Source organism: Schistocerca cancellata, chromosome 8, assembly GCF_023864275.1.
Source record: "Schistocerca cancellata isolate TAMUIC-IGC-003103 chromosome 8, iqSchCanc2.1, whole genome shotgun sequence".
Classification (NCBI taxonomy): domain Eukaryota; kingdom Metazoa; phylum Arthropoda; class Insecta; order Orthoptera; family Acrididae; genus Schistocerca; species Schistocerca cancellata.
The window spans coordinates 302,738,261-302,757,286 of NC_064633.1; positions in this window are offsets into that span (position 1 = coordinate 302,738,261).

Consider the following 19,026-nt stretch of genomic DNA (forward strand, 5'->3'; position numbering starts at 1 on the left):
TACCCCAGGAGCAACAGTGTCCCTAATTTGCTGGGAAGTGGCGGTGCGGTCCCCTACGGCACTGCGTAGGATCCTACGGTCTTGGCGTGCATCCGTGCGTCGCTGCGGTCCGGTCCCAGGTCGACGGGCACGTGCACCTTCCGCCGACCACTGGCGACAACATCGATGTACTGTGGAGACCTCACGCCCCACGTGTTGAGCAATTCGGCGGTACGTCCACCCGGCCTCCCGCATGCCCACTATACGCCCTCGCTCAAAGTCCGTCAACTGCACATACGGTTCACGTCCACGCTGTCGCGGCATGCTACCAGTGTTAAAGACTGCGATGGAGCTCCGTATGCCACGGCAAACTGGCTGACACTGACGGCGGCGGTGCACAAATGCTGCGCAGCTAGCGCCATTCGACGGCCAACACCGCGATTCCTGGTGTGTCCGCTGTGCCGTGCGTGTGATCATTGCTTGTACAGCCCTCTCGCAGTGTCCGGAGCAAGTATGGTGGGTCTGACACACCGGTGTCAATGTGTTCTTTTTTCCATTTCCAGGAGTGTATATTTCCGGATGAAAATTCGGTCCGAACATACGGCTCGATGAGTACTTCGCCTCAAAACCACGTGATGTCTACAATCGCAGAATCGGAAAGTCACGCCGAGGTTGACAGACTGTTGTAAGTGGTGAAGGAAAATATATTATTGATGAGTAGAAACTTTGTTATGTGTATGTATTGTGTTTATTAAAGTTACGAGAAAACGCTACGAATTTAGGCACCAACCCAACTGGGTATACTTCTCAAACAAAGGAAATTGGAACTGAGGGCATTCATGGGAACAATAACCACAAATGAATAACAAGAAAAAAATAGTTCTTACCTTATTTTTATGACTTCTTTCAGTAAGTTGTGCTCAGATAGAAAAGTCTGTTGCTCTTCCAGGTTGTTTATGGTAAAAGTGCATGGACTATCGATGTGCTAGCCGCTGCTACGAGACCACTTCCGAAGCCTATCTCCCGTGCTGCGCTTGAGCGTCGTCGAAACTCCGACGACCCGCCAAGGACTATCAAAACAAACACGATTTCAGCTAACAATATATGTATACAAACGTATTATATTTTTAACAATCGAAACAGATTCCCGCTTCCGATTTGATGATGTAATTAACACGCCTATACTGCAACTGGAGCCGGCCGCTGTGGCCGAGCGGTTCTAGGCGCTTCAGTCTGGATCCGCGTGGCCGCTACGGTTGCAGGTTCAAATTCTGCCTCGGGCATGGATGTGTGTGATCTCCTTAGGTTAGTTAGGTGTAAGTAGTTCTAAGTTCCAGGAGACTGATGACCTCCGATGTTAAGTCTTATAGTGCTCAGAGCCATTTGAACCATTTGAACTGCAACTGAACGTCTACTTAAGTGGAGAAAGATGGCCTTTTCAGGTGAATCACGTTTTATGAGAGAAATGGACCTTGGCGTGTACGGCGTGAAACATCTGAAGGTAAATACCCTCCAACAATCGTCGGACTCATCGAGGCGTAGGGATGAAACATTGTGACCTGCGCAACGTTTTCGTGGCATTGCACGGGTGATCGCAACGATCTGGTAGACACAATGGAACAACACAGATATGCCTCTATGGTAGGGGACCAAGTTGACTCGTACATGCTTCTTTTTTTCTTTGGCACTTCAACATCCACCAGCAGGACAATGAAAAGTGCCCCACAGCTCACATTATACTTTCGTCGTTCGAAGAGCATCACAACGTGTTTACCGTACGCCCTGGCCACAAAACTCACCGGATTTAAACCAGGTTGAGAAACTGTGAAGCCATCTCGATCAGAATCGATTTTTTTTTGTCTCGTGACTTAATCAGCCCCGCAACAATTACCTATTCCCTGGCAACCTCTTCATCTCAGGGTAGCAGTTGCAGCCTGCGTCCTCATTTATTTGATGGATATATTGCAGTCTATATCTTGCTCTATAGTTTTATGCTCTAGTCTGGTACCTTCCAGAGCGTCATTCACTCTCTTTCTGCATGTCTCGCAGCGTCGCGTGCTGCAGAATGTCATTAATCAGGCATTCGACAGGTAGTTACATTAATGTGACTGGACGGTTTATTTATTGCAGTCCAATATCTGACTCCACGCTGTCAGATTCCAGCAAAGAAAGAGAGAGAGAGAAAGAGGAGGAGGTGGAGATCAGTGTTTAACGTCCCATCGGCAACGAGGTTATTAGAGATGGAGCGCAAACTCCGATCAGGGAAAGATGAGGAAGGAAATCGACCATGCGCTTTGAAAGGAACCATCTCGGCATTTGACTGCAACAGTTTGGGGAAATCAAGAAAAACCCAGATCTGGATGGGCATACGCTGGTTGAACCGTCGTCCTACCGATTGTGAGTCCAGTGTGCTAGTCACTGAGCTATCTAGCTCCGTGGCAGAGAGAAAGAGAAAGAGAGAGAGAGAGAGAGAGAGAGAGAGAGAGAGATTTACATCGAGTTCTAATGCGCTTGTTTCATTTCACCATTTGTCGTGAAGTTCTGTACTGAAACCCTATTTTACGATGAGATATGTAAAGTGTAAACCACATACGGGTTCTTCAGTTTTGTTATTTTTGTTTCGTGGACGCCACAGTGTTCAGCAGTGCAGCTAATGAATAGTTTGCAAAAGAAATTTAGATGAGCTAATAGAATTTTTTAATAGGCTACAGACCGAAGTGTATGACAAAAGTTATGCCTGTGAAGCTGTCTCTCAGTAACATTATAAACATCACATCGATGTAGGTGGTGTAGAGATTAGCAAGATAAACTAACATTCGAGAAGACTGCTGTCAAATGCCTGTGTGTTCATCGACATTCAAGTTATTAGCGGCTTCCCTATATCGAATAAGGCAAACGGCATGTGTGAGCTGTTTGAAAAGATCACACCCGCTATTCTTTCCCGACCCGAGTTTGCGTTACGTCTCTAATAGTGTGGTCGTCGATGGGATGTTGTATTGCATCATTCATTTCCTTTTTTGTAAACGTTATAGCTTAATGCCACAGTGGCCGATTCCGTTCCTCTGAAGCTGCTTTATTTACTCTAGCAGCGTCTGAACTTCCATTATGGGGCTAAATGAACATGCCTATTCACCAGGAAATAGTCTGAAAACAAATGTCTGACAATTAACATATGGCTGACAATACGTAAGGCAGAATTGAGGTGTACACCACGGAAAAATGGAAGTCGCAAGGCACAACGATGTTATAAATGACTGAAGCGATATCATTGATTCCCTATAGCTGTACTGGCATATTAGCACAGTGCTTTTGACAAACACAGCAAAACTCTAATAGCGTTTTTGGTATATTACAAATACTATGTGTATAATCTACCCCCGTCTCTCCTACTGATTCTGCAGATATCAAGTTGCTAATTACGTTCCTCCCATTTTTGATGTAGTTTGTCCTTATCAATCTGTTCAGAAGCACTGTTGAGAGTTCCACATTCTGGTCAGTTTGTTGGTAGAGGAGGCGTAAACACACAGAGAAGTCGCACAGTGTTTAGGTCGGGAGAGGGTGGAGGCCATGACGTGAATCGATCACCAGCCCCACCACGACTAGTCTGTTGATTTCTGAAACTTACCGTTTAAGAATTTACGAATATCAATGGTAGAAGTGGAGTGCGAAGCATCATCCTGTTAGTAGATTAAGTCGACGCTGTTCGTATACATGGAATAGAGACCGTAAACTTTAAACCACCAGACTGCACAGACCAGATTAACTTTTGATGATGGTGATGATGATGTTTGGTGTGTGAAGCGCTCAACTGCGCGGTAATAAGCGCCCATAGAATGTCCCAATTTTTACACAGTCTATTTTCTTTTCACAATCCAGTCTCACAAATGATGATGATGACGATGATGAAATGATAAGGACAACAGAAACACCCAGTCCCCGGGCTGATAAAATCCCCAACTCGGCCGGGAATCGAACCCGAGACCCCGTGTAACTTTTGATGCATCTCTAATGTGCAGCACGTTAGCGTAGCAATTCTCTTTTTTATTTATTATTTAGAGTATGGCTTATACAGACATATAATAAAATTAAATTACATACCCTTATGTACACATATTTACACACAAGGAACTTAATTCTCTGTCTCACAGATTCACACATTGTGTGTTAACTGTGCCATTCATAAAATATGGTGCCTTATAACCGAAGACCAGTTTCTCAAAAAATCCATTTTGTTCCACAAGCTATGGCAGCTGTGCCGAAAATATAAATCATCTGACTTTGTCATCGGGTGTCAGTGGTTGTAACTATTGCAAAGATAATACTTCAGCTTCAGTCGTTCCCTTCAGATCTTCCAAACGATCGGTTGTGGTACGATCAGCTGTCTGCTTGCTCTGTTCGTCGACTTCCATGGGCTATGTGGGAAATTCGTCCTCAAGTGATCTATCGTTTCTTCACTCACTGCAAACCAAGACCAAGATTTCCCCTTTCAGAGGCATCCTAAAGCTGTAAACTGCACGTATTATCGCCGAATAGTGTTGGCAGTCGGTGGATCTTTGTTAACCTTCGTTATGAACTGTCACACTGTTACGGCAGACTAATGTCAAAGCATTTCAAGCACAACGTACGGTTTACAATGACATGTTTGTACTATTTTTCTGTGTTAGCAAAATCATTGTTTTCCAAGAAAAATTGAGCGAACTAGTTGAGAATTGTGCCCTTGGTGATATTGAGAACAGCCTTGCATGTAATACATGAACCTATAGTGTTTTAAATTTGGAAGGATAAGTCTCCGTTGGGGTGTCTTTGCAAAGCTATCTCTATATTATTCTGACAGCTTTCTTTTATTCTTCCTTTCTTCATTGCTTTTCCTCCTCCTACTGGCCTTGATCTCTTATAATGTAAACATCAATGTAAGATGATAAGTCAGAGTAAACACTTATTTTCGTTCAAGCATTGACTCAAGTTCGATTTCTTAATACCACTCAGAACGTTCAAATGTGTGTGAAATCTTATGGGCCTTAACTACTAAGGTCATCAGTCCCTAAGCTTACACACTACTTAACCTAAATTATGCTAAGGACAGACACACACACACACGCCCGAGGGAGGACTCTAACCTCCGCCGGGATCAGCCGCACAGTCCATGACTGCAGCGCCTCAGTTGATACCACTATTCACATTAATATGTATTAAAGTATCTGAGCGTTGCCGAGTCTTTGTTGTATGAACTGAAACAATCGGCTCGGGCAATATCTGTTCATCCGCGACTGCGGCCATAGGAGCGAGATAACTACGATTAGCAGTATTTAGTTAGAGACTGCTTGTCATTAAATTCTCGAAGTCTGATTGTTCAGTGAGAATGAAATTGGCGCTCTTACGATATTTGAAACTAATACGGTTGCGAAAATACGAAGCCCAGCTATTCCGAGGGAGGAACATTACAAAAATGGCTCTAAGCACTATGGGACTTAAACATCTGAGGTCATCAGTCCCCTGTACTTAGAACTACTTAAAACTAACTAACGTAAGGACATCACACACATCCATGCCCGAGGCAGGATTCGAACCAGCGACCGTAGCAGCAGCGCGGTTCCGGACTGAAGCGCCTAGAACTGCACGACCACAAGGGTCGGCCAGCAACATTTCAGTTCCCGTAAAACTTCAGCTTCAGACTTTTCGTCAATTTGACTCACTCGCTGCCAAAAAGGAAGTTTTAAAGCTTTCTCTGCGCATGTCGCCATCTTTCCTAAGTGCTCTCTGCTGCGCTCTCTTGGCAGAAATCGGAAGTGCGGCTGGAACAACGAAAAACATTTTGAGTTTTTCTATGTAAGCGTTGAGTTTGTGACAATATATCAATTAATGTAGCTACTGTGACTTTTTTTTTACCGCTTCATTTACGATAACCTTGTATTTCGATGTTAACAGTTTACGAGAAAGATGGATGCTAGTAACATTCATTGGTCTAAAACGTGGGTAGGGAAACGTAAATAAAACTTAATGGTTGGAACTGACGGAGAGTTTTTCTCTATTCTGACAATCAATAAAAAGCTTTGCGCGGAACGTGCTCAGAGTAAAAAGGACGGGACGCGTTGGTGGAGCGACCGACGGCGGCACTGTTTTGACAGCTGTTGGGTAGTCTGTGTAGGCGGCGCGTGCAAGTCCGCCGCGGCGGCAGCGTTTGATCTCCGCTGGGACTAGCTGGGCGCGGAAGCCGCTTCGAAACGGCGGCTCGTAAACGCAAACAGTGTCGCAGGGCCAGCGGCCAGCAGCGGGCCGCGGCCGGCTGAGCTTCGCTGCCGGCCGAGTTTACTCCGAGCAAACAATAATTATTTCCGAACCGGCAGCATTTGTTGAGCGGCGGACAGCGCCGCGCATAACCTCATTGCCGGAATAGCGAGCGCGCGCTGATGTACGAGTCGCGCGCTCCGCCACCCCGCGTCCCAGTGTGCACGGCGGCTGTTGTGTGATTACGCGCTGCCCACACAACGCATTGTTCACAGCGGCGCCACCGATCTCCGCCATCGGTTTATGCACTCGGCGACTGCGAATCCGATGACAGAGCACTTCTCCAATATAACTTGATTTCTAACTCTTCTGTCAATCTGTCATGAAGATGTATCTCGGAGTTATGCTGTTTTTATTCATTTGAGCGTTCCAAACGCCAGTGGGCAACATTTACAAAATTGTCTTCTCTCGTTAAATTCTTCTCAGTTTGACAATTATGACTTCAATCTCTAACTTACTCTTACTCAAACTCCTTGTACGAATACTTTTCATGCTCTTCCTTCTTTCGCGCTGGATACGTTCATCACTTCCTCTCTGTTTCCTACAACTTTTCTTCTATGTATCTTCTTGGTATCTCTTTTCTCTTCGTAAGCCAACATCTGATTTGCTACCTTTCTCCATCCTCTTCAGATCCACCTAGAAAGGCAACCTTACTTTTATATTGTGTTTGAGCCCCCTTAAACTTTCGATATGATTCTCTCGTAAAATCTCTGCTGTTAAACTTCTTGCTCCCAGGACCTTCCTTAGAGATTTCCGTACTTTTATCTTTTTTCTGGGAGTCCACTTTTTGCAGCTGTCTCTGCCTTATACACAGTGATTCAGAATTCCTATTACACAGGTATACACATTGCGTAAAGGGGGTGGGGGGGGAGGGGTTACATTGGGTTGGGTTGATTGGGGAAACTGCGAGGTCATCGGTCGCATCGGATTATTAGAGAAGGACGGGGAAGGAAGTCGGCCGTGCCCTTTCAAAGGATGGGAGGGGGGGAAGGGGAGGGCCAGCAATGGTTGGTAATAAACCCATGTCCGGAAACGCGCCTTCTGGAAGATAAAAGACTGAAGGAACATCAAATGGTAAACTGCATGTGCACTAACCAATTCGTACATGCCTGAACTGGAACAAATCCTCTTAGTTCATGAAGTGTCCCTGCAACAATCTTCATATATGCACGGTCTAAAAGTTCTGGAGTGTTTCCAATGACCTCCACTGCAGCCAATAAAGGGATAAGGAGATAGTCCTGTGCCTCCACAGGAGTCGTGTGAAATAAATCGAAATGTGTTACTAGTACTTCCCGTCAGGTAGACCAGTCATCTGGTGCAAGTCTTTTCAGATGTCGCCTCTTCGGTGACTTGCCTGTCGATGAAGATGGTATGACGACGAAGACAACAAAACACCCAATCCACAAATGGAGAAAATTTCCGACCCTGTCAGAAATCGATTCTGGACCTCTGGCTCAGCATTCGATCACTCTGATAACTCTACTAAGGAGGCGGAGGAGTCTCATAAACAGTACTCTTCATGTGTCCCCACTAGAAGAAGTCCAGAGCAGTTAAATAGGGTGGTCGTGTGGCCCAGCGAATTGGTTCTTCGCGACATGTCCACTTGTTTCCGAATTTTTGGTGAAGATGTTGACGAACTTCACGTTAAAAGAGGGATGGCGCATTATCATGCTGGAACCACTTCGTCCAACGGATGTACAATAGCTCATCCTCCAAATGCTGCCACAGGAAGGTGAAGTAGCTGTAATCCATTCGACAGGGCGGTCGGAAACATAGGCCAATCAGACAACCATGGATAGTACCAGCCCACATGTTAATATCGAAACGATGTTGAAATCTACGGAGATGTGTGGTATGAGGGTTTTCTGCATCCCAAATGTTGCTGCTACCTCGGTTAAGTAGATCTTCATTTGTGAAACATGCCACATCTGTGACTAGAATAATCCGAGGCATGTCTGGAACGTAGGAACTGTGTAGGAACCATTTGGAGTAATTGAAATGTGGCACGAAATCAGCTTGACTCATGGCCTGCTCCCTCTGTATCTGTTACAGTTGAAGTTGCTGTTCAAGGAGAACTCGCCAGCCACTGAGCTGGTGTACATCAACGGAACCATCGATGTTGCAGGCACTCTATGACGGGTTCAGGTCGACCAATTGGAAGACTTTCTCTTCCACATCTACGTAACAGCACGTCCGGACACTACCACAATCAGCCACATTAGCCTTGATTATACCAGTTTCCCAAAGCCATTGTTCCAATCTTGAAAAAATAACATCTTATGGATGTGCATGACCCGGAAATTACTCCTAGTATAGGTACTGCGCTGATCGACTATTTTGTTCATCGTAAATGAGCAACATGTCGACCTACTTGGAAACATGTACTGTGCCATTTTGTAGCGCAAAAAAAAAAAAGTTCAAGTGGCTCTGAGCACTATGGGACTTACCTGCTGTGGTCATCAGTCCCCTAGAACTTAGAACTACTTAAACCTTACTAACCTAAGGACACCACACACTTCCATGCCTGAGGCAGGATTCGAACCAGCGAGCGTAGCGTAGTCGTAGTGTCTAGAACCGCTCGGCAACTCCGACCGGCTTTGTAGCGCACTGTATTTCTCATTCACTTAGCGGCAACTGATGTACATGCACCTCAATTCACTGGGTTGTTCTTTGATGACACTTTATACGACGTCACATTTGTGACAAGTGACACGACCTGGCACAAGACATCATGTGCCAACGTTCAAAGTAGTTACTCTTCCAAACACGTCATTTCCGGATATTGGTTTCTTATAGATTAATTCTAAAAAACTCGAATAAACTTCACTCAAGGGCATCAGCAACTTTGAAACTACTGATGAGGTGAAACTACTGGTGGAACTGCTGCATCTTTAATTATTTTTATCATTTAAACACTGTCCTACGAAATTTTCCCAGACAAAGACAACTCAGACTTAACCTACTACACGCAGTATACAAGACAAACACAATCTGACTGCTATACAGTGACAACATAGATCCAAATAATTAACTCAAAAGAATGGCACTGAATTGCAATAAATCATAACAATAACCCATAATTTTTCATAAGTCACTTACCTCACAGAAAATCTTCATAACACGAACTACAGCAGTTATATGAAGCAGCAACTACAGCCAGCTGAATAAAAAGATTCTAACTACTATAGACGCCAGCTACTAGGAGGCATACGGTTAGCAAAAGGAAGCTATTGTTGAAGAGGAAACAATGTATTTAGAAGATTTTACCTTATTCATGTGGTATCCAGTACCAAAAATTATATAGTGGTCAATAATTCCCCTACCCAACATTACCAACTACAGCCATCCTCATTTTACAGTGCATGTCCTACCAATACTGGGTCTCCACTAAGAAAGTCATGTCCACACCCTTCTCTATTCGCTCGCTAACTGCTAGTCCATCCAACCACAGAATCTCTTGCCTAGGGCACGGAGAACTGTCAGCGGTATTAATACAAACTATAGCGCTGCAAACATACAAAGAAGCAACTCACAACTTGGTGTCGGCTAATCGGCACATTCAAATTAGCCTTGCTCGCTCTGTGTGTAGCGTGGCTGTGACACTGCTTGTTACATTCTTTCGGCCGTAGCACGCAGCCATAACACACAGATATAAGATTAGCAGTGGTTAGTTTATTTCGGTAAGGAGTGAGGTAAGTAAGACGGGCCACACCAAATATTTGAAGAGTGAATAAATGTATCAATCGCAAACACTTTTTAGTTTTTATAGTCGCCGAATTAAGACACCAAATTAGTTCTTTTGTAATGGAATTAATTACACATTTCTTTCTGCGGCATTTCGACCAACCTCCTAAGAGAACTTCAAGAACATATCATGTAGGGGTTTTGATCAAATAGTATCAAGATAATATGCCGTAAACCACTGTCCTAAACCAACGTCCCTCTTTCAAAAGAAGAGGTTCCACAAAAGTCTACCCTATTATACTAAGTGTAAGCAAACATGTAACTCAGCTATGGTTTACTTGTGCGCTGGAAGCCCATTAGTCTATGTCCTGCTGTTTCAGCAGTCAAATAAGTTGCTCGTAAAGCTATTGAAAAGCTTCTTTCAAACGTCACAGAAAAGAATGGAAAAAATTAATTAAAAAAAGGAAACAAAGACGGTGTTATAATTCGGAGACTATAAACGAAACAGTTACTTGCGAACGTCAGGAAATCCGCCATATTGTCCGCTACATTGGCAAAAACCACACACTGATGTACGTATTAATTCCGGATATATTTGCGGGTGGCCTGTCTTAGGTGTCTCCTCCTGTATACCCTTTTGGAATACATCTCGTTGTTCCTCGTTATGGTTATTCCAGGCGCTTGCACCATTGACTTCGACCTTTCCTTAGTTGTGCGATCTCTACTTCGTCGCTCAAAAGCCTAACAAACCCCGGACAAGCTGGTCACGTCTAGACACGGCCGTAAAACGCAGGATATACCCTGCTATAACTGGTCACCCGGCAATCCCAAATCTAACACCAGTTGCACCTGTACCCAGAGCAATCATCACGAACCAACACCGGAAAATACAATAATTCCCATATTTAGCATCACTTTATAATGTGAAAACGCATTACAAAGAAGATAAGCGCCAACACTTCGCTACCATGCAGGCCTATGCAATACGTACCTAAAAGCAAAAATTACACATGTACAACCATAGCTGTGATATAGAATCAATCTAGGAGGAATCAAATCAGTAATTTAACGAGGAAATTACATTTTTAATACTTGCATTCCTGGCGTGCAAGTAACTACGTGTCAGTAAATGAAAAATATAACACCCCACTATGAGTACAGCTTTGCAACTGTGAAATTACCTAATGATCAAACAGTCTTCCTCAATGTAAACATATTTAAGATTCGGTGAGAACAAAACATATACGAAAACACCAGAAAACCCTAAATATACGCCTCAACTGAAAAGCCAGTACGTTGCAGATACATGTGATGATCGAATGAGTATTCCTAAATTCATTATGTGTGTTCTACAAATAATCAGCATTAATAAAGTGCATTTTGAGGTAGTCTGTACTCTTTCAGGTAACAGCTTTCACTTTTAATTGCAGTACTATACTGTATGAGTTTCGGGTATTAAAATATTAAAATAGGTAAGTGAATATGTACATGATCTGCCATAATCTGAACGGTGTCTCCAAGTCTGTGTTCTCTTCCTTCAGCTTCTGCCTTTTCATTGATTTATGAGGTGAAGATTTCCACTGGATACTTACTTGATTTCTGTGCTCTTTTGAAGCCATCATACACTGTCTTCATTATCCACGTTGAATCTTTTGCGTCTCTGTTCGTGTATTTTGTATTTTCAAAAGAAATTTTTAAATTCTGTATCCTCCGCCCTTTCTTTTAGGCCTTCTATTTGTTGCATGCAGTGTATAACCTTTGAATGAAATATATTAGATCATCTGAAAAAGACATACAATAGATTTTAAATCCAGTGTATTGACAACCTAATATGATTGAGTTTGATCTATTCATTTCCTTCTGTAATCCATGGATTACCTATCCAGAGCACAAGTATACGGAAACAATGAGAGGTCACATCTTTGTCTTACTCCCCTCATGATTTCAAATCGTTCAGATAGCTCTGCTAGAAAGGAAGAAGGAAGATTGGGGTTCAACGTCCTGTCGATAATGAAGTCATTAGAGACGGAACACAAGCTGGGATTAAGGAAGGAGGGAGAATGAGAACGGCAGCGACCTTTTGATGGTAGCATAGTCTTAAGCGAATTAGACAAATCATGGAAAGCCTAAATGAGGATGGCTGGACACGGATTTGAATTTTCGCTCTCCAGAATATGAGTCCAGTTCTCAAAGAAATTAGCTTATGTGTATTTTTTGTGCAGGGTGTATCAAAAAGGACCAACTGATTAGAAAAACAATCATAACTATTACACTATTTAAGATATGCATGTGAACAATGTACTGTTGGAATGACCAAACTCTGAAGTTTGACATGGTTCCCGCTAGGTGGCAGCGGTGGACGCCCACTTCAGTTCTAGTAAAAATGGTGTCGGGAAAACAGAAAGCATTTCGTGTTCTATCGTTTGTGTAGTGCTGGTCATAAAACCTGTTCACCGCACTGTCGTACTGGATTTGTTGTGGAGCTACAGAGGAGAGCATTAGACATGACATGAACAATTCCGAGAAACAGGTTGTTTGTGTAAAGGTAAAATCGACGTGCCGTCCCCGAGTGTCTGACACAGACGTCGAACGCATCCGCCATAGTTTCACAAGGAGTCTGGAGAAATCCGTTCACCGTGTAGCTCGACAGCCCAACATGCCCCCGATGTCCGTCTGGCGTGTGTTTCATCGATATTTACACATGAAACCGTACAAAATTCAGCTGCTGCAACCTCTACGTGAAGGAGACAACGTGTGGAGTTCTGAAATTTCGTTCTTGGCAAGATGGAGGATGACAGTTTCTTTCCACGCTTAATGGTTAGTGGCCAGGGAGCATGATGTTTGAAAGGAAGGGTGAACCGTCATAATTTGCGAATTCCAAATTCACAATTCGCAACTTTTTTCTCATCCCATTTTCTTAGCAAGCACGGAGACAACAAGAAGAACTGTACCACAAGATGATTGTTGAGAACTTCCTTGTGTCACAGTTGTAGACAGTTTCGAACGACTTCTTTTACCAACAGGATGGAGCACCGCCACACTGGCATCTGGAATTGAAGGAATTTTCACATCAAAGGATTAGTGAACGGTGGATAGGTCACAATAGACCAAACGATTCAGCCTTTCATTACTGTCCTCCAAGGTCACCGGACCTGATTGTATGTGATTATTTCTGGGTTTATGAAAGACTGTGTTTATGTGCCTCCTTTACCGACAGTAATGATTGAACTGAGACATTGCATAACACCAGCTGCGGAAGCTGTAACTCAAGACATGCTCGCTGCAGTGTGCGAATAATTTGAATACTGCATTGACATATGCTGTGCATCTCAAGAGGAGCATTTTGAACATCTATGAAAAGGTATGAAGAAAAACTTTTTTAGTCTCCCGTTCATCAGAAAACTAAATTCACTGTAACAATTTGTTTGTTACAGAAATATAGACGTGCCAAATCGGATGATAATTTTTGATACGCCCTTTATTTCATTATTTTTCTTACGAAATAATCGCTTAGGCACTTCACGGGATGCGCCATTGTGAAATGCTTGTGTGATTACGTCGTGGACGATATAAAAAATGAATGAACATTGGCCAGTGCCCTAGCCTCCTAGAAAGTTTTAATTTTGTCTAGATTGTGGTTGGGTATACCATAATGTTTTTTGTATAAATACAGTTTACATCTATTCCAGGCTGTTTTGGCTCTTCTATAAGTTCATCTTGTTACAGCGAGTCTCAAATAAAACATTTTCACATCATACTAATACTGTTATTAACTCATTGTTTCCTGGTAGCTTTATGCTATTATTCGTAAAGTATTTCCCGAATTACGTCCGTACGAACATTTACAAATAATACTGCGTATATAGCTTACTGTGTTTTATATTCATTAGGTAAGTGATATGTTTTGACTTATATAATCATCCTGTGAAGAAGTTCTGAAGTAAAATGTGAATGAATGTTTTATATGTATACATTGCAATGCCTAGCAATAAATTTACTGATTCATTCACCAAAACATAGACTAGTAAAACAAAAACAATTACAATAAAATCAAAGCTGTAGTAATGCGTCTTTTGCCAACCAGGTTCGAAACTGAACAGAATTAAAATAACCATCCGAGAGGTGGGGTTGATGGTGAATGTTTGCCTTTGCTTTTCAGGATGTGCACATAAAAATGACCGAAATTACTGAATAAATGAGGGATGTCCTCCCGTTGATGCCGGCATTCGACTCTGGGAATCTCTGGCTCTTGTACAGGTCTGTGCAGCCGTTCAATCGTCATCAATTGTGCGGAAAAGCTTCTTGCTGCCTGTCTCGGTTCTGTGCAGCTCTGCCTTTGTGAGCTATCTCTTCTGTGCAGGTTCTCCAGAGTGCTGAAGCCAGTGGACGCTGGTTCTTTGGGGCAACGACCCGGCGATGGATGTACTTTACACAACAAATTACTGCTTTCCCAATGCCGTTTCTCTGATGTCACCCATCACCACTTCAACCCTCGTCTTTGGTGGTGGTATTCTGGCACCCTGACCTCGATCTACCCTGTTTCCCTGCCCTGTTTGACATTTAATGGAGCAGCTATCTGACACCCACTCACCACTCCACAGCAATCCTCGCCTTTGGAGGTGGTATTCTGTCATCCTGACCTAAGTGTATCCTGTTACGACATCCTTTTCCTTCATAGCAGCCGACCAGCCACTGGGTGATCAGTGTCCAATGCCTTCGTCATGGCCTCATGGAGGTAGACCGGAGTGTGGAAATACCTTGCTGTTGAAGCTGCTGCGTCGGCTTGTGTGGTTGTCTGCGTAGTCAATACCAGGAACATGGGCCGTGGCTATTGACACTCTCTGATTATCTGCAGTGCAATGATCGATAACAGAGACTCTGTACCCACGGATGAAAACAAAATGGTCCTTCCAGAAAACAGCATCCCAGTCTGGAAAAAAATTGGCATGGACTCCTAAATATGAGCAACAAACTAGAAAAGCGAAAATCTGAATAAATATATTGACTGAAATGGGTTGGCCAAGCTCGTTCTATAAATATTATAGACGTGGGGCTTCCGTGTGAGCTCACAGGGCACAGGTGACACCACACACTATTTAGTTAAGCCAGTACATCTATCATCTACATCTACACCTACGTGTTAACTCTGCTATTTAGAATAAAGTGCCTGGCAGAGGGTTCAGTGAACTACCTTCAAGCCATCTGTCTACTGTTCTACTCTCGAACGGCGCGAAAGAAAAACGAGCACTTAAATTTTTCTGTGCGAGCCCTGATATCTCTTACTTTATTGTGATGATAATTTCTCCCTATGTAGTTGGGCGCCAACAGATTTTTTTCGCAATCGGAGGAGAAAACTGATGACTGAAATTTCATGAGAAGATCCCGTCGCAACGAGAAACGCCTTTGTTTCGATGATTGCCACACCAATTCACGTATCATGTCTGTGGCACTATCTCCCCTATTTCGCGATTATACAGAACGAACCGCTTTGCACTTTTTCGATGTCATCCCTCAGCTCCCACACCGCACAGGAATACTCGAGAATAGAGCGGAGAAGCGTGGTGTAAGCAGTCTCTTTAGTAGATCTGTTGCACCTTCTAAATTTTCTGCAGATGAATCGCAGTCTTCATTTTGCTCTAGCCACAACATTATCTATGTGATCGTTCCAGTTTAGGTTATTTATTATTGTAGTCCCTAAGTATTTAGTTGAATTTACAGCCTTCAGAGTTATGTGACCTATCGCGTAATCGAAATTTAGCGCATTTTTTTAGTAGTCATGTGAATAACTTCACGCTTTTCTTTATTTAGGGTCAACTGCCATTTTTCGCACCATACAGATATCATATCTAAATCATTTTGCAGTTCGTTTTGGTCATCTGATGACTTTAGGCGACGGTAAATGACAGTATCATCTACAAACAATCTAAGATGGCTACTCAGACTGTTCCTGTGCCGTTAATAGGAACAATAGAGGCCCTATAACACTTCCATGGGGAACGCCGGATATAATGTCTGCTTTAATCGATGACTTTCAGTCTATTACTACGAACTGTGACCTTTCTGACAGGAAATCGCGAATCCTGTCGCACAACTGAGGTGATATTCCATAGGCACGCAGTTTGGTTAGAAGACGCTTGTGAGGAACAGTGTCCAAAGCCTTCTAAAAATCTAAAAATATAGAATCAATTTGACATCCCCTGTCGATAGCACTCATTACTTCACGAGGATGAAGAGCCTCTAGACAAAGGTCGACCTAGCGCTTTCATTTATTGTGTTTGTATAATACCCACCCCTTCCCTACCTTTCCAGTAAATGAACACGGATGGCTAATGTAAGCGTCAGTTCTTCTTACAAGTTTTTGCACGCAGTCAGAGTTAGTAGTAGACAGAATGAGGTTTGCAACTTAACTGGTGGGAAAGAATAGTAGATGACAGACGTCACTTTCAGAGACGATCTATCATTCGGGATCTTACAGTACAGGATGGCCCTTTCATCCCAATAATAACATTCCCTCCGCGCACCCCCCCCCCCCCTACCACTCCACAGGCTTCGGTAAGGCAAGAGTGGAACGGTACTGTTGCGCGTTTGAGGACCACTCTGTTCTCGGCGCTGTGGTCAAGCTCTTGTGAGCGATCCTAATAGGTCAAGAATTCAGGTACTGTAATGAGTAATGTTAATCCCCCGTCATGGAGCGGCTTGCATGCCTCGACGATAGACACCTGTAATGTAGGTGCAACCGCAGTGGAGGGGTATCTATTCAGAGGCCCAACAAAAGTGTGGTTTCTGAAGAGGCCAGCAGCATTTTCAGTAGTGGGAGGGGGGGGGGGGGGCGACAGTCGGGATCGATGACTGATCTAGCCTTGTAACATAAACAATATAGCATTGTAGTGCAGGTACTGTGGACAGGTGAAAGCAATGGTAAACTACAGCCATCATTTTTCTTAATAGTCTGCAGCTATACTGTACAGTATTTGGTGACGACATTCTCTTCCGTCAAATATCCTGTAGGTAAAATAGTCCTCGCTTTGGAAGGAAAATTAGGTTTCAACGTCCCATCGACAGCGAAATCTTTTCGACACGTAGCACGAACTCTGATCGGATAGGAGTGGGAAAGGAAACTGGCTATGCCGTTTAAAGGGACTCATACCGGCATTTGCCTCAAGTGATTTATGGAAACTGCAGAAAATCTAGATCTGAATGGCCAAATGTGCTTTCCCAAATGCGAGATCAGTGCTTTAACCACTGCACCATCCCGCTCAGACTCTTTGGAATCTCTGACTGGAGACTACTCATGAGAACATCATCATTATGAAAAATACAGCTGGCACTCTGCGGATCGGAATGTAGAATATTTGAACAGGTATGCAGGTTAGAAAATTAAAAAGTGAAATTGAAAGGATGAAGTTAGATATAGTGAGAACTAGTGAGATTTGTAGGGGAAAACAGGATTTCTGATCAATTGAGTACAGCGTTATAAATAAAATTCAAGTAGGGTTAGCGGTGAGAAGCTCTAATAATTGATGAGAACATAGTAATCAGGGTAAGCTGCAGGAAGATCGTAGCCATTGAAGCCAATGAAGACAGCAGCCACCACACTAATACAAGTTTGATGACCTCAGAAGTTAAGTCCCATAGTGCTCAGAAGCATTTGAGCCAATACAAGTTTACATCCTACCTAGTTCTGCAGATGAGGAATAGATTGAAAAATGCATGATGATATAAAAGAAATTATTCAGAGGGTCATGGAACTTAATTTGATGGGGCACTGAGTTTGATAATGGGACAGTAATATAAGGAAAAACAGTAGCTGAATATGGACAGTGGGAATTGCATTAAAGAGGAAGCTACCTGGTGGAATTTTGCACAGAGCATTATTTATTTACCCCAAAACTTGGCTCAAAAATCATGAAGGAAAGTTGTATACATGATGGAGACGTAGGGACACTGGAAGGTTTCAGATGGATTATATAATAGTAAGATAGATATTTCGGAAGTAGATTTTAAACTATAAGACATTTCCAGGAGTTGATATGGACTCTGATCCCATTGTACTGTTTGTGAACTCTAGATTATAACATGAGAAATTGCAAAAAGGTAAGATATTAAGGAGGTAGGACCTTAATGAGTTGAAAAAAGCAGAGGTTGTTGAGTGTTTCACAGGGGCCATTTGAAAAATATCGGTTGAAACAGGGAAAAGGAATACTGTAGAAAACGAATGGGTAGCTTTGAGAGATGAAGTAGTGAAGTCAGCAGAGGATGAAATATGTAAAAAGACTAGACCGAGTAGAAATGCTTGGACATCACAAGAGATATTTAACTGAACTGATGAAGCGAGTAGATATAAAAAAGAAGCAAATGAAGCTGGAAAAAGGGAATGGAAATGTCAGAAAATGAGATAGGCTGGCACCGCAAAGCGGCTAAGCAAGAAGAACTACAGGACAAATGTGAGGCTACAGAAGTATACATCACTATGATAAAGATAGATACCGCTTATAGGAAAATTAAAGGGGCCTTAGAAGAAACAATTATAAGCCATCATCATTTGAGCAATCTTGTTTCTTTTAAATTTGCGTTATCCTATGGCAAGCTTTCCATCTGCATAGGTCATTACTGATATGATAAGAAGCAACTCAGGGATATAATAACCAGGTCTACCGACAACTCACTTGTTGTGGTCTTCAATCCACGGATTGGTCTGCTGCACATTTTCACAATGCTCTATCCTATATGCGTCTCGTCATATCTGAATAGCTAATGCAGCTCACATCCTTTTGAAAATCTTTACTATACTCATCACTTGGTCTCTCTCTACAGTTTTTGGCTTCCCCACTTCGCACCAGTACCAGATTTCTAACCGATCGATGTCTTAGAATGTAGTTTATTAACCAATCCCATCTTTCTGTCAAGTTCTATCATAAATTTATTTTCTTCATAATTCTTTCTGCCAAATAAAAAGTACTTCGTGCCCTGTAGCATCACATTTTGTAATCTTCTATTCTCTACTTGTCTAAACTGTTAATCATCTATGTTTAATACCCATAGAAGGCTACACACCAGATAGCTACCTTCAGAGAAGAC